Genomic DNA, 24,319 nt, shown 5'->3' with positions numbered 1-24,319 from the left:
TAAATTTAATGGGACAAGCATCTTACAGTTTCTCCAGCTGTGTCTATTTGCTTGGGCAAAAGACTGTAAAGGCTTGACTCTGCGGCTGAGAAATGGGATGTAGGGTACTCATACTTGTGTAAAAACACAAGTGATATCCCTTTTTTCACAGACTAAACTGTGACAGCAGTATTTGTGCAGTATGTAAAAGGAAAAAATTGCTCTGAGAAAAAGTGCAGCAAGATACATATCAAGAACAAAAAGGTTCTTGCAGACAATTACAGACTTTATCAGGTAAACAAAATGAAGAGCCACTGGCTAAGTGTTTCAGATATTAAAAAGCAAAAGAAAACGGTTAAACCAGTATTGAATTTACAACGAAATGGCTCTATTGTATGTGATTAGGAGCCCTCTATTCCAATATCTGGGCAGAGCTTGGTAAATGGAGAGTTATTTAAAGCAATAATGACCAAGGAGTTGGTCCCATTCTGCCACAAGGCCGGATCAAATAGTGGAGAATGTGGCACAGCAGCTATGTGAGAAAAACCGTTGGACCTTTGTATCAACAGGCTTTTAAGATTTAATTAAAAAATTTTATGCTTCATTAAAAAATGCACTGAGAGGCCGGTGTGTGGAATCCAGAGTCATCTTTACTACGTTGTAAAAAGAGCAGGTTTCGTTTTTTTTATGGCTCCTCCATTCATACCATTCAGCCGGTCTCTCTGTTGGGTTGTTGGTGAAAAATGGAGAGATGAAGAAAAGGGGAAAGGAAAGCAGGTGAAGGAAAAAAAGGAGGCATCATGCATACACACAACTCAAGCTGCTGCCCCCAATGGCGGCTGCTCTCCCGTCTCCTTCGGTCGGGCTGGCAGACACACCAGAGGCTAACTGACTGACCTCATGTCTAGTCACACAACACTGTCCACACACAGCCAGACCACCGTATACAAACACACATACCAGGGCGGACCACAACAACCACAAACAGCTTATATAACAACCCTAGGAGCTATACGGCATATCACAGCTCCAATGCACAACTATATCCCCCAAGCGAAACGCATTGCTATGCTGTGGATACTCCAGGCTGTCTTGAAATTATAGATGCTTATATAGTGGAATATATAGGTCTACTGGGTTTGCAAGAGTAAAGGTAATAATGCTTCTATAGGGGAAGTGTGAGCCTCTGTTTTAGTGTGTGGGAGTGGAAGTTTGCGACCTCTTTTCACTTGTAATACACAGATTTCATGTGTGAGAAGATCGAGTTCTATATACAACAAGAACATCGAGACTCTTAAAAAAGCCCTCTCTGGCCATATGGGAAAGCACAAACCAGCTGCAGAGCCATTTTATGAAGCAATAACTTCCGAAGATATCAGAGATTACAAGACGATAAAATACAGATCAAAAATTCATTTTCAACAGGAGAGGGGGAGAGAACTAATGTGTCATCATCTTTGCTGTGTAAAATTCATGCATCAGGGTGAGCAAGGAACCACGCGCATGGCCATCACACACATATGCACACACACGCTTCAAATCTATTGCCCTGACTCTGAAAGGGATCACAATAAGTTGTTCAGCGTGTGTTTAATGGGGCGTGAGCAGAATATGTGCATCGGGTTCTGCCCTCGGGTTGTGTGTTTACAGACAGACAGTAGCGAGCCTGGACACTCATAAATGGGCAAAAGTGAAGAGAAAGGCAGGGGAGGCTGTGCTGAATCAGCTGTCTGAGATGGCAGCGCTGCAAAAGTGCCTCAAGGCAAACTTGTGAGCAGAAGAATGCATATAGACACACTTCTCATACTCGTGTACACACTCGCTCACATAAACACACACCCTCAAAAAAACATCCTCATATTGGCATCAATGCTATCCTCACCTCAGGAATGCATTTACAGAACTGATTTACACATGTGACCCCATTAAATAAATGGTGCACCCATATTTTCTGCCACTTGACTAGCATATGTTCTACAGAGCCTGAGATAATTTAATACCTTGCCTTGGACATGTGAAGATGCTGCCATCAGCATTACAGGAGGGGAGATAAGTGACAGCTAGGCAAAAACAAACATGCAAACACTTCACACCCAGCGCAGGATGGATGTCCGTTTAGATTATATCTCCTACCTTGGAGCTGATGCTCTTTCTCTAATTGACACATAATATGTGGATGAATCCTAGCATTAAACTCATTAATTAGCTGCTCGCTGATGTGCCTCACAGAGCGAGAGGGAGGAAGAAACAGATATGGGCATAGACAGAGAGGGAGAGTGAGAAAGCGATGTGAGCAGTGTTAGCGAGCCCTCAGAGGGATCATTCTAAGGGCGGGCAGCAGTGAGGCTGCGTAGCGTTATGCTTCATCGAATTTGGAACTGAGCCCAAAGTCTTTTCTCCTGATTTGTGAATATTTAGATTGGAGGAGGCCAGGAGTTCCTGTCCCACTGAAAAAAAAGGCACATAGACCCATCACTCATCAAATGTGTTGGTTTTTGGGGGACAGGAGGGGATAGAACATTAGATCAACAAGCAATTAGTCTCCCCAATGGGAGAATAACCCACAAGTGAACTGGCTGCATGCAAAAAACAAAACATTCCTCCCTTTCAAGTGATCTCTACAGGATTCTCTCTGCATTGTTCTCTCCTTCTCACTTCTTCTCTGCCCTAACATCTTTTTGGTCTGTCCCACTGGTAATGAATTGCTCTGTCTCTCTTCTACCACCTTTTTCTCCCTGTGTTGCTTTTTTTGTCTTGATTGACAGGTTTGAATTCTTGTTAAGGTTGGCTGTCTTTCTCTCTGTCTCTCCCTCCGTCTCCAGCTCACTCCGCGGCGAGTTGACAGAGGTATGGCAGCTGTGGATCGCTGCTCGCTACTCATCACAGTCTAACTGCAATGACCTAATGTCCCAGCAAGCCTGACCGGGAGAGATGAGATGATGATCTCTTCACTGTCAGTCATTTTCCCAGCAGGTTCTCTTCCACTCTACATTCCTGATAATGACAACAGTCTCAGTTTTGAATGTAGCTCATAAATGAGCATGTGGATTGACTTTGTATACCACACATTTCAAAAGTTAATTTGAGGAAAACTCTGATCTTCCTTCTACACAACAGTGATGTATTGATCGGCCAAGACAAGTGCTACACGAGAAGATTTGCAATATGAGCTAGTCTCTGTGAAGAGGCTTGAACAATGGCTGATATGCAGAGCCTGGGGTTAGACTAACCGTGTTGCTGAGCGTATAATATAGTGCACACTGCAGGCAATACATCATGCATGGTAGCTCTCTGGCTCTGTGTCACATAAGGTGCATGTGTTTAGAATGTGCCGTTGCGAAATGTATATTGCCCATCAGAATCCAAAGTAATTGGAGACGTGGGATTTATGAAGGCAGCGAAATGAGACTTTTATTAGCTTGTCATGCCGGCATCACCAGGTGTGTGTGAGATAAAATGGAAATGCACAGTTAGGAGTTGCAGTAAGCCAAGGCAAAGGATTATGACCAAGATGGGTTTGGAAATGGCTTTCCTCCTCAAACCCAATCAAAGTCACAGTACACTAAGTCCTCCCCTGACTTTTGCCTTGGCATCACTCTGAAGTGTGTATGAGGTTTTTAAATCACCAGAAATGGCTTGGCAGCAAATTGTGGGAAAATGCAATCAAACATATGCAGCAGTTGATGTGGAAAGGTACTGTGATAAATCTGAGATTTAAAGGAAAGAGTTCCTTTCTGCATTAGGAGATATCTATCTCTTCAAAAAAAGTTTTACAGCATTCAAATACTGACAAAGTTAAGCACGTTAAAGTTATGACTCAAGTTAGGACATTTTCTTATGTTGCAGAGCATAGAAATAAAATAAGAGCATTCAAATGGATGCAGTTTTTCCCTACAGAATCAGAGGCAGAACTCATCTTGAGTTCTTTCCCTCAGCAGCAGTTTGTAAAGTTTGAGTTGCGTGGTGGATGATTGATCTATAAATGCAGTCAGAGCTAATCAGATCAGATCGATGGTTGAGAGGAGCAGTTGCTACAGCGGCAAGTGAAAGCTGAAAACTTTTAGACTAAGTTTCACGTCCACTGCACCTGGTGTTCTGATGCTTCATCTGTGCCCACAGTACGCTCTGGCGCAATCAAAAACCAAACAGTATCTACATATTCCAATACCAATAATCCAGTTCTGAAAATATAAATCAGTACATGGTAGCAGATATTTTAATTGTGCCGTCACAAATACAGAATGTGTGGAAAACCCTGCAATGGTGCAGGATGGTCAGATCAACTTGTTGCAAGTCAGCAGGTTGACTTGCAACAAGTAAGTATTTGCAGCATTTGTCTGATTAAATCCACATATGATTTCCTCCACAATATTTAAACACAGTCTTTTAAAATGAAAAAAAACCAAAGATACTTTTTTTAGCAGCTTTACCTTCTCTGCTTCTCTGAGGTTTTAAAACATTGTACGGAGAGGGTGCGTGACCCACAGAAGGGGACAAGTTGTGAGTTAGCTTCAGTGACCCTTAAGTACAACCCTTATCCTCCGCAATACACTCTTAACCCTGGCCCTCATCCATCACATGGCATGGATCACAGTCTTTACAGGCTTTTGAGTCATGCATACACCCCCCTGACTCCCAAACACTCATACAGACGGGCTTATGATCGGGTCAAGACCCCAGTTGACCCGTATTTCACTATTTTGTTGCTCAGTCACTCAGAAAAACAGCTCTCTCCCACTCCAACCACAGGCTGCATACCTGCCAAGCGCATGCCTGTAAAGATTTGCTCATGTGACAAATCAGACAATATCATCCGAGTAGTGAAATGAACGCGTTTGTCTGGCGGAGGGGACGCAGAACGTGGCAGGACAGCCAACATCTTAAAACAAAAAGGCAATCAGTGCAGCAGCCTATTGGTATTCAGTCGCGCTCGTCTGTCATTGTTCATTTTCCAGCCACAATTCACGTAATGAGCTGCTTTTCCAACCCAGGTGTTCCATTTTTCCACAAGGTCATTGAAAAACACAATACAATAATTTGAGACAGAGGCCTGGCTCGAAACAAAGGCATGTCAGAATCATCAGAAAATGCCCGCAGGATATTAAAAGTCCGGGTAGAATGCCTTTTAGGGATATGATTTATTCATTCATAGAAACTGATTCAAGAACAATTTTGCATATTTCTCATAAACTGCCAACATGGGTCAACAGGGAGTCACGAAAAACATTTCAGTCTAAGATCTGGGACTAAACTGCATGCAACATCTCACAAGTGTGGTCATTTCTTCTCTACTTGAAGGCATCCAGGGTTCAAAGCGGTGACATCACTTGGCAAGTCTGGTCAGTGTATGTCTCCACTACCGCCTGTCATCGCCTTCTAATCTCACCGAAAGAGAGAATGTGAGGAGGAATAAAAGAGGGCCGGAGAGGTTTTTCTCAGGAATAAAAGGGATGGTTGAAAGAGTGCAGCACTAGGAGCATACCCCCTCTGCTTTTGTTGAGAGCTGCGGTGCTGAAGAGTTCCTCCCACAGAACACTCCCCCTGATCGTTAATCATCTGTCCATTCTGGCCCTGTCAGTCTCTCTTCCAAGATAAAACACGCACCTACACCCACAACCACCCACGTACGCACAAACTCACCCACATACACATAAATTCGACTCTTCTAAACTTTCTGCTGCCTTAGTCCTCTTCAGCAAACACTGATCATCTTGACATACCTGTCCTCTCAACTAGCGAATACAGCAATGTCTGACTCTGCAGAAAACCCCAGTGAACAATACTTAAAGCCCCCTGAGATACCATCCAATTAGGCTACCTTTGAAACTCTACACACTGCCATATTGCTGTGTAGCCTTGTATCACAGGGCGAGGCTCTAAAGAAAACATACAGGGGAGAAAAATGAGACAAAGATAGACAACAATTCGCTTCCTCTGATAAATTTTTGACACCCATTAAAGTCCTAATATTTGGTGAATAAGAGCAGCTCAGCACCGTGCTCCTCCATATGAGCATGTTTGAAGAGAAAAAACATATCTGCGTGGATTCAATAGAGGGCAGTGAGACAGTAAAATAACTGGAAGATGAGAGAGTGTCCAGATAAAAGAAAATAAAGGCCTGTGTGTGATTTCTCCAAAATAATCTGTTTGCTTCACATAAGGACATGAAATCCGACAGTCTGACTGCTAATGCTAATGAACAGAGCAGGTGTCTGCTAGACAATGAATGTAGGAAGACACACACGGTTGAAATTAAGGTGCGTGTGTGTGTGTGTGTATGTGTGAGCCTTAACAAACCAGCGCACAATTTAGCAGACAGCCCACGCCCCTGGGCAGGCTGTTACCATGGTAACCTCACAGCCAGTATTTTTTTGGCCCACACTTTCCCTTTGAACAGCCGGCCAATGACAGACCAGCCGACTGGGAAATCTGGCTTACTGAAAGCGCGTGCATGAGTAGTGTGTCTGCTTTTGTACATGCATGTATGTGTGTACGTGTATAACATGATACAGATCAAGAAAGCAATACAATCTCTTAGCTCCACACAGACTCGTCATAACCGGGTGTTGCGTTGGCAGTTGGCCGCTCTGCATTGCGCATGGCACATTGGCTCAGGTCAATTTTATTTCCAGGAAGATGCAGCTATGTGCCAAGGCACTGAGCATATCTTTCAGATAGAGGAGTGGTCAGAGAGAAGCGAAGGGGGGAAAGAGATAGAGCCGACGACGTTGAGGAGGCATTGGTATTCCAGGAGACACCACTGTGCCAATCCATCCCTGGCTGGCAAGGTGGAAGAGAAAACCGCCCTCCTGAAACATATCGCTGCTCAGCAGGCAGTAACATTTGCTTGCACTACAATCTACACTGTAATCAGAAGCTAACAGGGGCCTGACCAGGCTCATTGCCCACTGCCAACTTACAGAAAGAAAAGGCGAAGGGGCAAGACAGGCAGAGATGAAGAGTTACTTGATGAGGGGTGAAATCAGTTGAGAGAAGTTATGTGAGCAAGCAGCATTTTATTGCCGGTGTTTGATTGCGATATGATTGCACTACTGATTCGATCAATCTACCTTCAGTCAGCTTGCAAACTGTAATCACAAAAGCCTCCTCCATTACCAATTTAGATGCATTAATGTGATGGTGAGAGGATGTTCAACTTTATGGTCAAGTTTGTTTGTCAACTGGCTCAGAAAAAAAAGGCTATTCAGCTATCTGGAGCAGAAATCAGTTGTTGCGCCCCATGTTGAGTTGTCTGTGGATCATGACTTGCAGAGAAGGATGATCAGAATGAGGTAATAAAATCAGCAGTTACAGGCCCCGTCAATTACCTTGCGATTCTGTCACACGGTGAATAAAGTATATGTTCCAAGATAAATAGCTCTCTCTTTCTTACCACTCCATGTTGTGAGAGACCATTAGCTTCCTCTGTCTCAGCACTTGTCTCTTTTAAAAAGGATCTAGCTCATTAACTTCATGGCTAGATCAATTAATCTATAGCAGTTAGCCAAAGATGCCCACTCTTGCTCTTTTTGCTCCTTTGCTGTTGCTCTGCTCAACAATGTCTACTACATTTATGGCCTTGGAGCTTTTATTTTTTTCACTGCTCATAGTTCTGTCGAAAGCTGAGCTTAGCCTGATGAGAAGGTGCAGATTGTAAACGATAAAGCATTATGCTAGGGGAGAATTAGGGACAGAGAGAAAAGGCTTGCCCATCTACAAATGTAACTTTGTCTCCTGTTTATAATTAGAAACTGGAATAAAAAACAAAGAAACAAAAATGAGTGAACAAATCAAGTTGGACTTTTATCAGCCAATCCAGTCATTTGGACCCTTTACCTGTGTAGCGTTGCCTAATGTATTATGCATATGCTCTGGTGCCAAATTAGATTTTTTTGTTTTTGTTATTTCTTCACAAAGTGTGTAATTGAAAATGAAATCAAACAGAGTTACAGGCGGCAGCTTCGAGCTATGAATTCTGAGCTGTGGACATACCCTGTATTGATATAGCACTACAAGATGCACAGCACATAAAATTATGAGCATCCATGGCAGCCTATGTCACTTAAATCCCGAAATCAACAAGGAGAAAGGAGTCTGTGCAGGTAAGCGTTGTGAAAAGGAAATCTCGTCATGTTTTGCCATTTATGATCAAAGAGGAGCATCAGCTTTTTGATCAGCTTTGTTATTGTCTATAATTAAGTTTCTTTATTGTTTCATTCAATTAAAAACCTTGTTCTACTAATAATATAAACACAGAGCTGGTAAATAGTATAATTAAGTAGCAATGAGTAGCAGCTAACCATAAAACAAATGATTTTTCTTATTAAAAGGAGAGGAAAACATTCTAATTTTAGATGCTTTTGCATTTGTATGTATGTCTCTATAGAGCTCAGGCTTAAAGCTAAGTTGCTTGGCATTGAAGCAATGTGCCTGGCCCTGTAATATTGATTGAATATAAAACACACTTTTCCATGCAACAATGTAATAAGAGTCAATTGGAGTAACAAGGACTCTGACAGATCCCTGAGCTAACAAGATCTCTCAGAATGGATTGTTTTTCATTTACTGACTACTTGTTTCATTCTTTTGCACTAAAACTAAGAGAAAAACACTATGTGCATACATCATGTATGTCTGAAATATTCTTAAAATTCATTCGTCCTAGCTGCAAAGCAGTGATCTCTAAACAGTTACAGCAGCTGTGAGGGAAAGGAAACAAGTCAACCTGCTGGTACCTACAGATCTGTCGCCAAAATATCACCCAAACAGACTTTTAAACAGTGAGTCAACAGAGTTGGTATGTGTGATTATGACTGTTACTGTGATAAAGGAAAGGACTCTCAGGAGGACCATCACTTGGATAACATACACTACACAGAGACGATAATTTCGAGAAAATACAAAATATTTTAATATTGCAATATTTGTATATGTATATATGCTACTGTAATGGTTTTAACTAGTAGGCGTGATAGTCTCAAACACAAAACACTAGAAAAAAAAATAGAAGCAATGTATTTAAATATTTTTATTGTATTTAATCTAAATGTGCATTTAGATTAAAAAAAAAAGAGAGAGATGAAAACAAGCTGAGGCTAATACTCTGGCAACTACTGCAGTCCTAATCTAGATGAGATCTCAACACATCAATTCTTACCAGCCCATTTATTGTTAAAATGCTCTAAGAATTGTTTTTAGCAAAGGCTTAACAATGGCTTTCAAATACCCATGTATCCTAAAATACCCAGACCCTTGGCTGAGGGGTGAGGCCCCGCTAATGAGTGCAGAGGCCTGTGAATGGGGATGAGTAATTATGCACATTTGAAGGTAGCAGAGGAGTAGAACGATAAAACAACTGGAAAACAAAGGTCCCTTCACTGTTTACCATTCCCTAATTTGATTCCTAATTGAGCGTACATAACACAATGTTTACACCAAAATATTCTGGCAAAGACAAGCACCCATGACGGAACCACACAGCTGAACACGGGCTTCTCTTCCCTCTGATGATCGCTGAGACAGTAACCGCGGGAGGCCCTTCCATCCCCGTAACCGCATAGAAGTGCTGCATCTTGTCTCCGACCTATAACCCACTTGTAAGCGTCTGCACCCTGTCATGCAGATGCTGACATTTTCACACATGGCAAAGAGGCTGTCAGACACAGTAAGGAGGCCAGAGGTTAGCGGTAAAGTGGAATTGGAGGTGGGTGACAAGAAAGGAAAGGGGAGGGAAAGCACAAGTCTGGCTTTTTGAAATCCAGTAGTGAGCTCAGGGTCTACCCTCGGGCTGTAGCCTCTGTCTCCAATGGCAGGACAAGAGGTGGATAGGTGAAGTTGGAGAACAGAAGGGGGGGGTGGGTGGCAAGAGCATTACCGTGATAGAGAGGTCATCAGGAGCAGCACTGCACAGTGGGGTGGTGATGACATCAACTATCACAAAAACAGCAACATCAATATAATTAAAGCATTCAGCGGCGAGATGTTCGTCCAGCGGTACTAGCTTACCCCCCCCCCCCATCACCCCTGCTGCTATTTTGCCTAATGGGAAATAATGATAAAAACCTGTGCATCAAAAGAGAAGACACAAATTATGTGTGAAGCGTGGGAGAGGAAAAGTGACCAGGAACAGGGAAAGGGAGAGTGAGAAAGGGAGATAGAGAGAAGTGGGAAAGTGAGAGCAAAACAAAGTGAGAAAGCACTCAGGAGTGCATCTTGTCAGTCAAATTGTTGGTGACAGAGTCCCACAATATGTGTGTTGTGCAAAGCAGCCATTTCTCACTGCATACTAAGTAACAGCCAGGCTATTATTTATAAAGCTGACAATAGGCAACAGGAAATAAAAAAGGCTGCATAATAAATGCTGTTTAGAGGAACTATGCATTTGTCCTACCCAATGCAGTCAGTTCCATTCATGGTTCATGGTGGGTGTGTTTTTATACACACAAAACAACGATTTTGTTGACATCAGGTCCAGGCATGACCAGAAAAGCTCAGTGGATGAATGATGAGCATGGAGATGTACTTTGTTAATACCTTGCAAAGACAAATGGATGCATTCATCAAATATTCTGTTGCACAGCGTAAATGAACAGAGGTTGACCCAATTCCCTGGCACGCAATGCACCTGCAGCCCTGAAATCCTCAGAAGGTAACCGGTCCCACAGCACATCTATATTCATGTCATATTTACATCTGTATGACCTCTACACAACCTTATCAGAAAGCTGTATTCCCTTCCTGACAACAGACATGCACTATCACACAGAGACGGTGTGTGTGTGTGTGTGTGTGTGTGTGTGTGTGTGCGTGTGTGTGTGTTTGTGTGTGTGATGTTGAACTACAGCCCCCACCCCACCTGTCCCAATCTGGACAGCACTGACCTTTATCAGGCAGCCTTAGTCAATATGCCCCCAGCTATGTAACCGGCAAACATATGTGTTATTGTATGTGTGTTTGTGTGTGTCTAAATGTGGTGTGGCCATGCTGGACATCCTTACGAACATCTTTACGCATTTTTGGATTGATAGATGAAGTCATTTATTGATGGGCAGTGGACAGGCACATGAATTATCACAGTCTCACAGCAAAAAAGTTTAGCATCAGTTTATATTGATTATTTGTTATTTTATAGCCCTATAAATTCTATAAATGTATAATCCAATATATCTATCCAAATTTCCAACACTGAAGAATTAGGACTACCCAGAAAATTATTTAAAGCATTACAACAATTTTTTCCCTTTAAATTGCCATTCGTATATATTTTACTCACCTTGTGTTTACATTACATCCCTGTGTAAGACTATTTTTGGATTCTTTGTTCACTATGGACGATTGCAGGAAAAACAAAACATTCCTTATGAATTTAGTGTAACACAGGGTGAGTAACTGAAATACAAATGATCATCTTGTGGGTTAAGTACTTCTTTAATTTGATTATATTCCAATTTTCAGAGAGGAAAATTTTACATACATAAATCGTAGCTGCGCTGCTGTGAAGTCTGGTATTAGAATCTCAGGTTTTTTAAGTTGTTGTCTGTGCATTCATTTGTAAGTATTCAGAGGTTCATTTTACCAAGATAAAGGCCAGTTGAAACTTCAAAAAAATTGGCAGGTCTGCCAGTGAAATGACTGCTGTACTGCCCTGGGGGCATGAACAGAACTCACAAAAGTGACAAAAGGAAGATAATGTGTAGTGAAGTGTATAGGAGAGGCGAGTGTATATGTGGCTTACTTAAAAGAGTGTGTGACACATCCTCATTAGGTCTTTGTGACATTGTGAACTTAGTGAAAGACATCAACACCTTGACAAGCCAAGAATTAAGGGGAAAACACAACACATCAACTGGGAAACTGGATTAACTGGATTAATGGCAGAAAGCCATTAACATGAGGGTGAGGTCTAACACGGTACAGTAGTAAAAGAGAGAGTTTGTGTGTGTGTGCGGGGGGTGGGGGTGTTTGTAAAAGACAGTCTATGCATGAGAGGAGACATATGAAGGATAGTGGTATAATTTCAGGTGCCCCCATAAGTTATTAGATCAATCTCAGTAGCCCACACACGCCTTAATCCATTTAGGGTATGATTTTAAAGGTTTTGAAGTTCATATGTTTACTGGCCTCAGTCAGAATTCATTATTAGCACAAACATTAAGGCATACTAAACAAATGTAATCTCAGACTGTGTATATTATCTTTCTCAGGTGGCACTGCCATCCCTGGCCACCCAAGTAGAACAGCACATTATATATGCACATGATGTGCAGTTGCTATTAAAGCCTGGTCTCACTCACACGGTGTCAAAAACCAAGGCTTGGCCAGTGGCCCCCGGCGTCAGATACAGCATACAATACACTCTTAATCATCTGTTTGAGATGCATCAGCTTTTCAACCAACTCCAGTGTAAACCCACTGGCAGTCAGAGCTATGGACATAGTAAAATGAGCCAGAAAGAGTGAGTTTTCTTGTGGGTTTGAAGGTGGATGGTCTGACAAGAGTTATTCGTCACGAGTTGACTGAGGTGACTACATTAATATTTTCCTAAACCTATAGTTCTGTTGCCTACACCTGACTGCCAATACCCTGTGTCAATCTACAATGCAAAAGGCTGCCTCAGGCATCATTATTATGATGCCCAACGTCAAAAATGATGATATGGGATGGGATGAGATCACATTGGCTATAAAGACAGCAGTTTCAAGACCAATGTCAAGTGCTTCATATACTGATGCAGTGCTACTGTAGGGGATGACCCAGAACATTTATAGTCTTGCGTGTTCACATTCAGCACAACTGATACTTAGGTCAAAAATAAATATATACACAGTGACATTCAGTACACCACAACCCTGTACTGTAAATCCATAGCAATAAATTTCACAAATGAATACACATGACTGCAGAAAGAGGGTCAAATATTATATGCAATGACATCATATATGCATGAATACACACACATGCAGAGTATAGAGCAAAGACAAGCCAAACACATCCCTGTGGATGTCATGTGTGTGTTCTCACATGTCAACAGTCATGCAATGTTGTCACATTTTGCATGCAAATGGTATGCAAGGGCCTGCCTAAACTGTGCATGCTGGAGCATCCAAAAATTGCATCAACACACAGGGTGTACACCCCCTGCCCTGACACTGGTAAATAGGAAACCCTCGGGTGCACACAAATGCACAAGCCAACTTAACACACAAACATCTTTGAAAACACACCTTCCCTGGGCAGGACATATTGGATTAGGAGTGATTTTTTTTTCTTGGCTCCATCTCAAAGGTGCTAGATTAAATGCCATTCCCACTTTAGTACAGATGGCTCGAAAATAAATCATACTATCCATATACACATACATGAAGAAATTTACGTGCACACACTCTCACACACCTTCAGTACACACACACAAACATAAATACGGAGAAACACTCACACAGGGAGATATATAACATGTTGGCACACCCAAACACTAAAGCACCTGTACGGTCCAGCGCGTCTGCTCTTTGTATTTCAATCACTGAATCGATGGTTCTAAATTGATTGTAGCTGAGCAGGGGCCAGAGATGTTCCCCCTGGCTCGCTGCCCTGGCCCTCTATTGATTAGATCTGAGAGAGCCAATTGCTTTCACACTGGATTAAGGTGTTCCGGAGCAGTGAGCAGGGAGAGAGAGATAGAGTCAGAGAGAAAGAGAGAGAGAGAGAATAGGCTTTGCAGACGGAGAGACACACCAACAAAGCACTAAGATCAGGCCAACAACTCTAATTAGTTAACAACCCCTCTCTAAGAGGAGAAGCATGCCAACATATGGGTTTCTCATACACACACACGACGCATCATCAAGGCTTATAGTCCTTTTGAATAAAACATGCATGCCATACATACGTTTATCAATTTGCACATGCAAAGTCTTCCCTATACAGGCACATGCAAGTATGCCTGCAAACACACACACACACACACAGACACACGTACGTCTCTACACTGCAATCCTGCAGATCAGAAGGCGCTAACACAGATCAAGGGTGTAATCACATTTGACCCTGGAGCTAAGTAGCCCAGGGCAACAGCATTACACTTCAAAGCTTCACTCTGAGTTTGTTACACATTTTAGCTCCAAAGTCTTATGTGCTGTAACCTGAAGGAATCAAACCAAACTTTACTATCAGCCGGCATCACAGGATCTGTTCTAAACTGGATCAAATGATAAATAAACTGTGAAAGATGGATGAATCTTTTTTTTTAGTAAGGTAGGAGAAGTCCTGTATCTGTCTTTCATTAATCTTCCTCTTCGTCATATACATATTCCACTGGGGGCAGTGTTAAGCAGGACATCCGCTCGACACCCCATCACTCTTCCTCTCCATACAACAATTAGCTGCTCCTACTAGGGGCTCTGTATGGAAGAATGGTTAAGGGAGGAACAAGGCTAAGGAGGCCCCCAGCCCTCAGAAAAGACGAGGCCCTTTTGTCTGGCCGAAGTCCCCCTCTCAAATCATTTCCACAATGGAGAGGCTTCCAATCCAGATTAGGCGCTTATGAAAATGAAGAACTGTGTGCTTTGAGATGGGGCCCGGCACAGGCAAAGCGGACCAGGGTCACGAGAGCCGGTAAAAGGGCCCCTCACTCCGAGTGCTCACGGAGGCGTTTCTTGGGGAGCAGCAGCCCTATTCACATGGCATTAGGGGTGTAAAAGCGTTGCATTGACTGCGCGAGTCAGGCAAGCTTAATATACATTTGGTTAATACCCCTATTGTGAAACTCCCTCTAAGACTGCTCTGCTAGCAGAACACGAGAAAGGAGGACAGTGGTAGAGAGGGAATTAAAGAGGCAGTAAAGATGAGATAGAGAAGGAAAACAAGAGAGGGAGGGAGGGAATGGGATTTGCAGGCCCATTCACGCCGTGATGCGTGTGAAGCACACACAGTCATGCCCGTGCGCACACACGCATACATGCATGTGCACACACAATGATATCCTTATGAAAAGGCTGCTGCGAGGCCTGTACGTGGGAGTCTGACATGACACTTGGCTTACACAATAAACTGAGCGAGAGTCAAGAAACTCGCCAGACCTGCAAAGCCAAAACACATAATGATAGGCCAACCCCAGTAGCCGGTAATATAAAGGTCAGTTTATGGGGAAGCAAGAAAGATAGGTAGGGTGAGGAAGAGAGAGGGAGAGAGATTGTGAAATTGACTGAGTGTATGAGCATGTGTGCCTTTGTGTCCCTATCATTCTGTGTTTGGTTCATTCCCCAAAGGGTCTTATTATGCTTTGCGCTGGCTCCAACACAAAGGCAGCATCTCTGTATCTCAGCCTATCCAGCTCCCCCAGAGAACATTCTAGACACAGCAAATCCATTTGTTTGTCAGCTTCTGCTTCTATTCGGACTTGGACTAATCAGATATCATTCTCTTTGAGAAGCATACCACTGTGCAGTCTGGCCTCACACTACAGTAACGCTGGTCCAGCACGACGATAACGTCTTTTTGTATTTGTGAGCACGGTGCACAGACATCATAAAACAATGTGAGAGGGTTAGTTATAAAAGGTATCCATTGGTGAATCAATTAATTATCTTTGAAACAATAAGGTCATTACTAAAATGTATTCTGTATTATTCAGCAATTACAGATGAGCCTTGTGGTGAGTAAAAAAGTTGTTGGCTCTTGAATTAGTTGAGGATTATTAAAATGTAGGACCACAAGGAATAAAACATTCTGTTTTTAAAAGCAGCCATATAATCCAAGCCCAGGAGCACAGCACAGATAGAAACCGAGGGCAGATTACATATCTCTGCTGTGCACAGAATCAATTGCTTTTAAAGAGAGAGAGACAAGACTCAGTACAGAAGACACTGCATCAGTGATGGCACATGTATATACCCAATCCATATGTATCGATTGCATGGTCACAAAGTAGCTACATTTATATTATCAGTGCGAGTCCACGTCTGTTGACACTGACATTTTTAAGGGGGCATTCAGATTCCTTAAAGTGGGGTTGTATGAGGTACTTATGCAAAGTCAGTGTATTACATAAAGAAAATCTCAGCAAAGTTTGGAAGAGCATTGAGAGTGCCAACAAAGAGGCTAAGTGTTGTGGAGAGTTCAGCCACAAACCGTATTGTAGCCACCTAAAAAAGTCCAACCTAAAACATCAAAAACAGTATAGGTGTATACTTGAGGCCTATTGAGACTATTTTCATCACTTGACCTTGATGTCAGACAACTATTTCAGACTGTGAAATGAAGTTGTTATGTTACTCATTTCAAAGCCAGACATCATCAGAGAAAAACAGTAATTTAACATCGCTGAACACAGGAGCTGAGGAATCAATCAGTTATTATTTTGTGTTATTGTACTACTTTTGCATTTAAAAGGGTTAGTTTGGATTTACCAAAGTCACACAATAACACAAACAAATGAACTGATCGAGGCAGCTTTAGACTAGCAGCACCCATATTCAGCGAGCTAAAATGTTTTTGTCAGAAGAGTCTGGTGGTGCTGACAAGAGTACAGATTAAGAACTGAAGCTGTTAATGGCTTCTTCATTGGAAAAGGCTGGCTGATGGAAAGGTAGAGCTGTGAAAGTATTCTCAATATACTGTACACTTAAACTCTTATTGATTTTTTTTAGGTGGCTAAAATAACTTTTGCTGCTGCCCCTTGTCCACAGCAGTATATTGCTCAGCTTCTGTGGCAGTACTCCAAACTGCATCTCCAAACTGCTGGCAAGCCTACCTACATCTACTGTATCTAATACACTGACTACGGATAAGTATCTCATATTACCCCGCTTCAAAAGATTCAAACTATCCCTTTAATTCTTCTCTAAAGCAGAACAGAACACAGAGTAATAGTATACCAAAGATAAAGGCTACCAGCTTTAATGCAGTGGGTAGCAAAATCTGTAAGTCATTAAATTTCATGTAATGTTTGAGCGTTAAAAGTGCAAAGGTTACCTCTTTGAGCACAAAACATGTATTGAGCCTAGTCCGTATTATTCTGCAGATTTAATTAGCGAATGCCAGGATTGTTCAAAATGCATATTGAAAGAGTAGTACAAAATACCGGTATCATTTTTTGACATTTACTGCACTTGTAAGCCTTATCATCCATTTTTTGGTTTGGAGCTATCATATTGTGTCCTGCTGAAGCTCTGTAAAAAAAAGAGTGCACAATAGATGCAATCAATCCAGCCTCCTAACAAGAGATAGCGTCCACTGCAGCACGTAGGCAGCAGTCAACCTGTTGACACAGACTCTGTTCCCACTCAGCACACAGGGAAAGCATGATGGGTTTTTGCTGCAAAATGCAGCCAAAAAAGAGACTGTCTGAGAGGTTAGCAGACTTGATTAGACTCTATAAAAACCACACTCACTTTGAAGATTTCATTAAAGTCGGGTTGCCCCAGCCAATGAGGATGCACTAAGCTCTCACCTCATCTAAACTGCACACGCACACACGCATTGAAATAAACAGTGACGCACATGCATATGAAGTGCCACACAGATCTGACTACAAGTCTGGCTATGCTAATTCCGGTCTGGGAGAAAAGCTGCAGCCCCCCAGCCAGTGTGGGAACTCAGTAAACAAATGGAGCACAAAGCACAAAGTGCTCAAAGAGAGGATTACCAAGTCGCTCTCTTTTTGGGTTTTTTTCTTTTGCCTTTTTTCACATTGCCCCCCCAACACCCCCCTACACACACACACACACACACACACACACACACACACACACACACAGACAGACACACACTCCTCCGCTCCCTTATCTCCCTTTCAAAAAATTCAATATTCAAGCAATGTCTTCTCCAGTGGGCGTTTTCGGAAGACAGCCATAGCAGGGGGTCCTTGGCATGAGGAGTGACAACAGAGCCAAGATCAATAATTTGTCACAGAGATGGATCTGCCAGATTGAGCTTCATAGGCTCTATCTGTCTGTCAGTCTGAAAAGAGCCGTTTCCTTTAGTTTCTGCAGAACCACATGCCCTGACCCCGGAAAGCACAAGCTGTGTTTACTGTCAACGAAAACATTCAATTAAATGTGCACAATGACATAGTACGATACGGATTATGGGAGTTGTCTAATTGCCGGATAATTGTATATTGTCAAGGTTTTGAGGTCGTGTTTGATATGACCTGCCCAGTTATAGGGAGCTGAGTTGGTTTAGGATAATGCATGGTGTCATAACAGATTACACAGACATAATTTTTCACGTATGTTTAATCAGGGATACTTAGGGAGCACTTAAAGTGGAACTGCAATGCTGTTTGCTTCAAGTGTGCAGCAATTATGGCAAACATGATTAGGTTATGAAATTGGACATGCAAAGTTCAGCTTCGGGTGATGTAAAGTGTGTTTGTGTGTGTGGGTGGGGTGGGGGTGGGGGGTTGCCTTTGCGTGCCTCCCACAAAAGACAACAAATATCTTACAAGCTTTGACCCAAAGTCCAGAGATTTGGAGCTTTGAATTGATTTCAAGGCTTCATGTGGATTGACAGAATCAACACAAAGCGTGGAAGAAATGCACTTTTGGCTTACAGGATTGGCTTATTGCAATACCCAGTCTCACCATGCTGACTGTATACTGAGCAGCTTCGATCCATCCATCTACAGGAGCTGTGCAGCCCATCACTAAAAGCACATGCTTGGACCTTGTAAGACCCCAGGAAACAGTCAAAAAGACAATAGATTCACACTCTTGGTAAATTGAATTTAGTTCTGTTAACACTAAAATGCCCCTTTACCCAAATTACAAATATCATGTGTTTCTTTTCTTACAGCTGGACAAATAGTTTGGATTTGACCAAGTCAGAGATATCACTCTTAAACCTGGGCTGCCACCCCGATACAGTGGAGACAAATTGATTTTTGGTTTCCTATTAAAAATAGCATTTATGTTTCTTTTCAAAACTAGTTTCTTGATTTTTCTCAACTTTGCCATCAATACTTCTGATTTTAAGTACTTTATGGCCCCAAATTTACTCTTTGAGGGATTAGAAATGTTCTCACTGGTCAAATAAAACTAAAACAAACACATTTTTGCATATCTCGGTACTGAGGCTGGGTATCATTACTCAATATCATCATACCACACACAACACAGTACTAAGTAGTATTGAAATGTCTGCATTTAAATGATACCTCCATTTTTGGGGGTTCTATGGTCTGTTCCCAGGACTGCCCTGACTTCCTTTCAGATCAGCAAATTTTCTCTTGCTACTGTTTCAGAGCCACTCTCCGCCCGCCGAACAGTCAGTTCGATGTCTGCCTGGCTGGCATGCCAACAAAGCAGGAGCTGCTAACATTCAACAATGAGCCATTTAATAGTCCCAACAAACCCACACTGATACAAAACAGCTCAATTCTGTCGTTACCTTTAGCCGTGTGATAATAACAGCTTGCCCTGTCACTGTGTGTGCAACCTAGAGCTCTCACTAGCAGCAGCTACAGTCGAGCACAGTTGTGTTGGTGTTGGCCAAGTTGCCACCAAAATGTTCAAAAGTATTACCATACTACACGCATCTTCTTTTATGTTACACAACAATGCTACTTAAGCCTGCAGGAATTGGGCAATAGTTCCATTAAATTTTAACAACAGGGTGTGTGCAATATGTGTTAGATGCAATGTATGTGCAATATTTTGTATGTGCAATTTGGTTTATGTGCAATTTATTTGTGTGATTTGGTGCAGCTAGTACTGTGTTATACATACGTTGTTTGTTTTATTGTGACTGTGAATGCATTTTTTTTAAAAAAACAAAACTTTATCTTTTCCCATACAATTTTCATACAGTTTTTTCAGGTTGCAATACATTACAAAAAAATGTTTGTCATAATCAAAATAAATATTAAATTACATAAATAACCGATATCTCTGCCAAAAAAGAAAGAAAAAAGAAGAAAAAAAGGGAAAAGTTTAACAGATGCACACAAATTGAGGTAATGACTACAGGATTTTAGGTGGTCATACACTGTACACCTTTTTATACATTAGATCAACTAAATTTAATGGGTGAAGGCATTTATGGGTGCAGCATCTGAGTCCAAGATAAATTTCCAGACAGGGACAGTATATCGTATCGTATCGTATCGTATCGTATCGTATCTTATCGTATCTTATCGTATCGTATCGTATCGCATCGCATCGTATCGCATCGCATCGTATAATTTCATTATGGATATTGAATAAATTACTCCTTTGGTATTGCGATCACTTTAAGGGTGCTGGTATTGGTACTGGTATTGTAATTTCTTGAATGATACCCAGCCCTGCTAGAAACCATGGGTGAACTGACCATTTAATTTACTCCTGTAATAGAAAGATTGACCTCCACTATTTTCTTGGTTTCTTTCTTGACCGTAGTTCTCACTGCATATGGAATGAACCGAGGTATATGGGCCATACTATAATTGCATTTCAATTCTAATTAGATCATCAGGCCACAAGTTCCACAACATAACTTTGACTAATCCACATCTATCATCCTGCAGCTGATAACCTCCAGGAAGGGATGAGACAATTTCCTCGAAGTGAAATGTGCTCCTCTGCCATCAAACCAAACAGGCCTGGCTGCGTTATTAGCCGAACAGTGAATATTGATTGACGGTGATGAGGCAGAGGGAGAATCAACAAATGAGGGGCGATGGGTGTTTGTGCTTTCTCGACTGGGTGTGTGCGTGTGTGTGTTTTGTGTGTGTGTGTGTGTGTGTGTGTGTGTGTGTGTGTGTGTGTGTGTGTGTGTGTGTGTGCGTGGAGAGGCTCACCACGTCTCCTCATTACTGCCTGGCGGAGCATACTCCAGAGGGTAAAGAGGAGAGGAAAAAGACAAGCTGAGGTGTGGGGGCAGAAAAGTACAAGGAGAGTGAAGACAGTTTTCTATGTGCCGTCCAAATTGAGGTTTTCTCTTGACATTTAACTTTGGGTCTCTTGTGGGGACAACACATAGATTGAAAGTGACACTTTCCCAAAGCATTACTGATGATATCTTTGTTGATTTCTTAAATGTGCAATCATAACTTAAAAGCATAAGGTGAGTGATGTGATTGATGGGGGTCACAGTTAGGGTGAGGGGGGGAGTGGAGCCCCATGTAGCACTGGGCTTTTGTGTTTTGCCAGTGAGGGTGACACAGGCAAATTAAGCGGAGCCCCAGCCATCTGCTGAATGTTAGGCGTCCTTTGTCTCCCTGTATCCCTGCGTCCATCTCTGGCCTCAGCACCCAGTGTCCATCACACACAGGACATTTACATGCACAGATAAGTCGAGCTTTATAGCTTGATTAGGCCATTTTATTGGACAACTGTCCTTGTCCCATACAAGCACCAGAGGAGAATCAATTAATTGAGGGAAGTATGCTCGCCACGCCACAGTAGGTGGTGATTTATCCCTTTTAGCGAGTTGCTATAGACCAAATCACAATGTTTATTTGCAATAACCTCTGGGTAGAAAAATCGCTGCGTCATGTACATACAATCAAACGACGCTGAGTAAACTATGCCTTCATTGATTAATCTTAAGCCACTTCAAAAAGGCCCACCGAAAAAAAATCAATATCAGTTTAAGTATACACTATATTTATAATATTTTAACCGCTTAACCATGCAGCAAGACAACCCTAACTTAAGGAATTTGGATATTTGGTTATATCAAAAACACCAGACTCCACTCAGAAAACAGTCATTTTTATCCACCAAAAGGTGGAGTTGCTGCTCTTCCGCTGCCTCCATCAGCTCTTACATAAGGTAAAGAGGAGCAAATATTCAATTATGGTGAACATCTAAACTGATATTGATTTTATTAGGTGGCTAAAATATGTTTTGCTGTGGCCCGTCCACAGCACTACATTGCTTAACTTATGTGCCGGTGCTTTATCAGTGGAAGAGGGGTCTGACTTTGTGTGACTTTGTTTTATTGTTTTATTTAAAAGAAATACAAAATACTACCATTTTAAGTTGTATGTCCCTCACCTAAGCAAAAATAAAAACACAAATCTCTCCCCAGTGCTTAATTTTATTTTTTTTTTGCACCAGACTTTTTCGAACACATCATGTAAATGTATTGAGAGGAGAGTTGAGTTGAGTTGAGTTGAGTTGAGTTGAGTTGAGTTGAGTTGAGTTGAGTTGAGGGGGGAGAGGAGAGGAGAGGAGAGGAGAGAAGAGCAGAGAAGAGAAGAGAAGAGGAGAGAGAGAAGAGAAGAGAAGAGAAGAGAAGAGAGAGAAGAGAAGAGAGAAGAGAAGAGAAGAGAAGAGAAGAGAAGAGAAGAGAAGAGAAGAGAAGAGAAGAGAAGAGAAGAAGGGTTCTAGATAAATGGAGACTGACAAGGAGACTTAGACCAAAGTAGTGGAAGAGAACTGGGAAGGATTTGGCAAGAAAGATTGGAAGAGATGTTGGGTCGAAGTGGAGACTTGTTGAAAAAGTTACTGTGCAGCACAAAGGCAAAGACCAAGTGTGAGTTGACAATGAAATGCTTGGAAAAAAGAGCCCAGTGGCCACATGCATGGCCTGTAAAGGACTGAAGGTTAGAGAACCAGACAAAAAAGCAGGGAGTGAAAAGAAAGACAGAGAGACTGAAAAATAATAGGAGTAGGAGTATGTGTCCCTCCATGGGGGATAAGAACAGCTCTGTGTGCGGTGGGTATTTCCATTATGTGTGAACAAAATCTCTGGATTCCCCTCAGATTATTAGAGACTGACTCTGCCGTTGCGGTGAGAGCAGCGCATCTGTGTTTGGGGTCATTACAAACATTCTATTTGGGCCTTAAATTCAAAGAGTCTTTGTTCGGGTCACACTCTTTCACCACTGCGCTCTGCCATCCCCCTATTCAGGCTATTGAGAGCCATGGAAACAAGAAGTCTTTCACTCTCCGCTCTTTCTTACAGCTTTTCTCCGTCTCTTCCTCCCACTACTCCATTTTTGTCTTCATCACACTGGTCCACACTGCTGTACGACTAATAGGAACAGGAAGAGTCAGACGCTTACTTAATTGTGCTTCAAGGTGACTTAGTAGAGGTTGGTGTGTGTGTGTGTGTGTGTGTGTGTGTGTGTTTGTGTGTGTGTGTGTGTGAGAGAGAGAGAGAGAGAGAGAGTCCACATGGATGCTTCTCTGCAAATGAGGTAAACTCTGTGGAACGGAAGTAGACAAGGCCAAATGGGCTGGAATTGGCTCTAATGGCTTACCGGACCTTTGTGGATCGTGTCTGCCAGATCCTTTACACACAGATAAGACATATAGAGAAGAAATCAAAGCCTCAGCGGAGCGGTAAACTGTAAAACCAAGCGTACAATAAATAGCCCCCAAAGCCAAACCTAAAGCTTTGAATAAATGCACTACTTGCATGTGTTTCTGGTATGTTTAAAAGGAACTTTTCTATCACTTTAGATAACTTTTTACATGTATTAATTGCTTTTTATGCCAATGGGTGAACAGATTGTAACTTAAAAACTTAAACCGGCCTGTGGACCGACTTGTATGTAAAGGACTCTGGCCAAATTAGTCGAGTTATTCCACAGAAAGCCCTAAAACTTTTTTTTAACAAAGTGCTGTATATCTCTTCAGGTCCAGGCTAGTTTCAAGTAGCTAACGACAGCTAAAAAACATTAACAGGTGACTGGCACCCACCACAACACAGAATCCACATATGCAGCATTTTTGTTATATACATTTTGCAGCAAAAGCAGTTTGGAGACGGACCTTCGTTGACAGCTGAAGTTTATACTGGCTAAATGGAGTATCCCTGTAATGAGTCCTAAAACCTGGAAATTAGTAAGCATTTCAGCACCTCCAGTTCCCTTTTCTCAAAAATCTTGTTTTTTTTAAATGGGTTTTTGGTTAGATGCCTGACATTAGGTCTGTGGTTAACACAAGCTGAAGAAATTTCACGTTTTGTTCTACAACATAAAATATATCAGTAAATACCCCACTCGTTAACCGCCGAACATCACCAAACATGCTTTTACAGTGTCGTAGTAGTGGTGATGCAATCATGGCTGGCTGCAGTACAGGTCGAAAGGCTTGCCCTCTTCATGTTAGTGAATGGGACAAGAGCCAAACTAAAAACTCAAAGTACACGCCTCATTAGGGTTGGTTATTGTGATAAATTTGGTTTTAATTAATTATTTAATTTACAAAAAGGGGATTTCCCGCCATGATTGAAAGCTGTGTGTGCCAATCCATGTACTCTTGTTCAATGACGCTGCTTGTGATTGATCGGATGGGTATTTTGGCAGGAACGCCACCCCCGCGGAGTTCGCAACTGTGCAGACTCTGGCTCAAAATGATGTCACCAGTGCAAGATGGCAGTGGCCATATCACAGATATTTTAGCTTCAC

At 42.0% G+C, this 24,319-nt stretch overlaps 1 protein-coding gene across 3 annotated transcripts in view; it reads right to left on the bottom strand.

Annotated features, from left to right (window-relative positions):
- Positions 1-24,319, bottom strand: part of LOC121950962 (ephrin type-B receptor 1-B) — a 195,700-nt gene that overhangs the window by 81,246 nt on the left and 90,135 nt on the right. The window lies entirely within an intron of this gene.

Source organism: Plectropomus leopardus, chromosome 12, assembly GCF_008729295.1.
Source record: "Plectropomus leopardus isolate mb chromosome 12, YSFRI_Pleo_2.0, whole genome shotgun sequence".
In the NCBI taxonomy this organism is placed as follows: domain Eukaryota; kingdom Metazoa; phylum Chordata; class Actinopteri; order Perciformes; family Serranidae; genus Plectropomus; species Plectropomus leopardus.
Note: the sequence above shows the minus strand (reverse complement) of the source record. Positions and strands in the feature narration are given on the sequence as shown.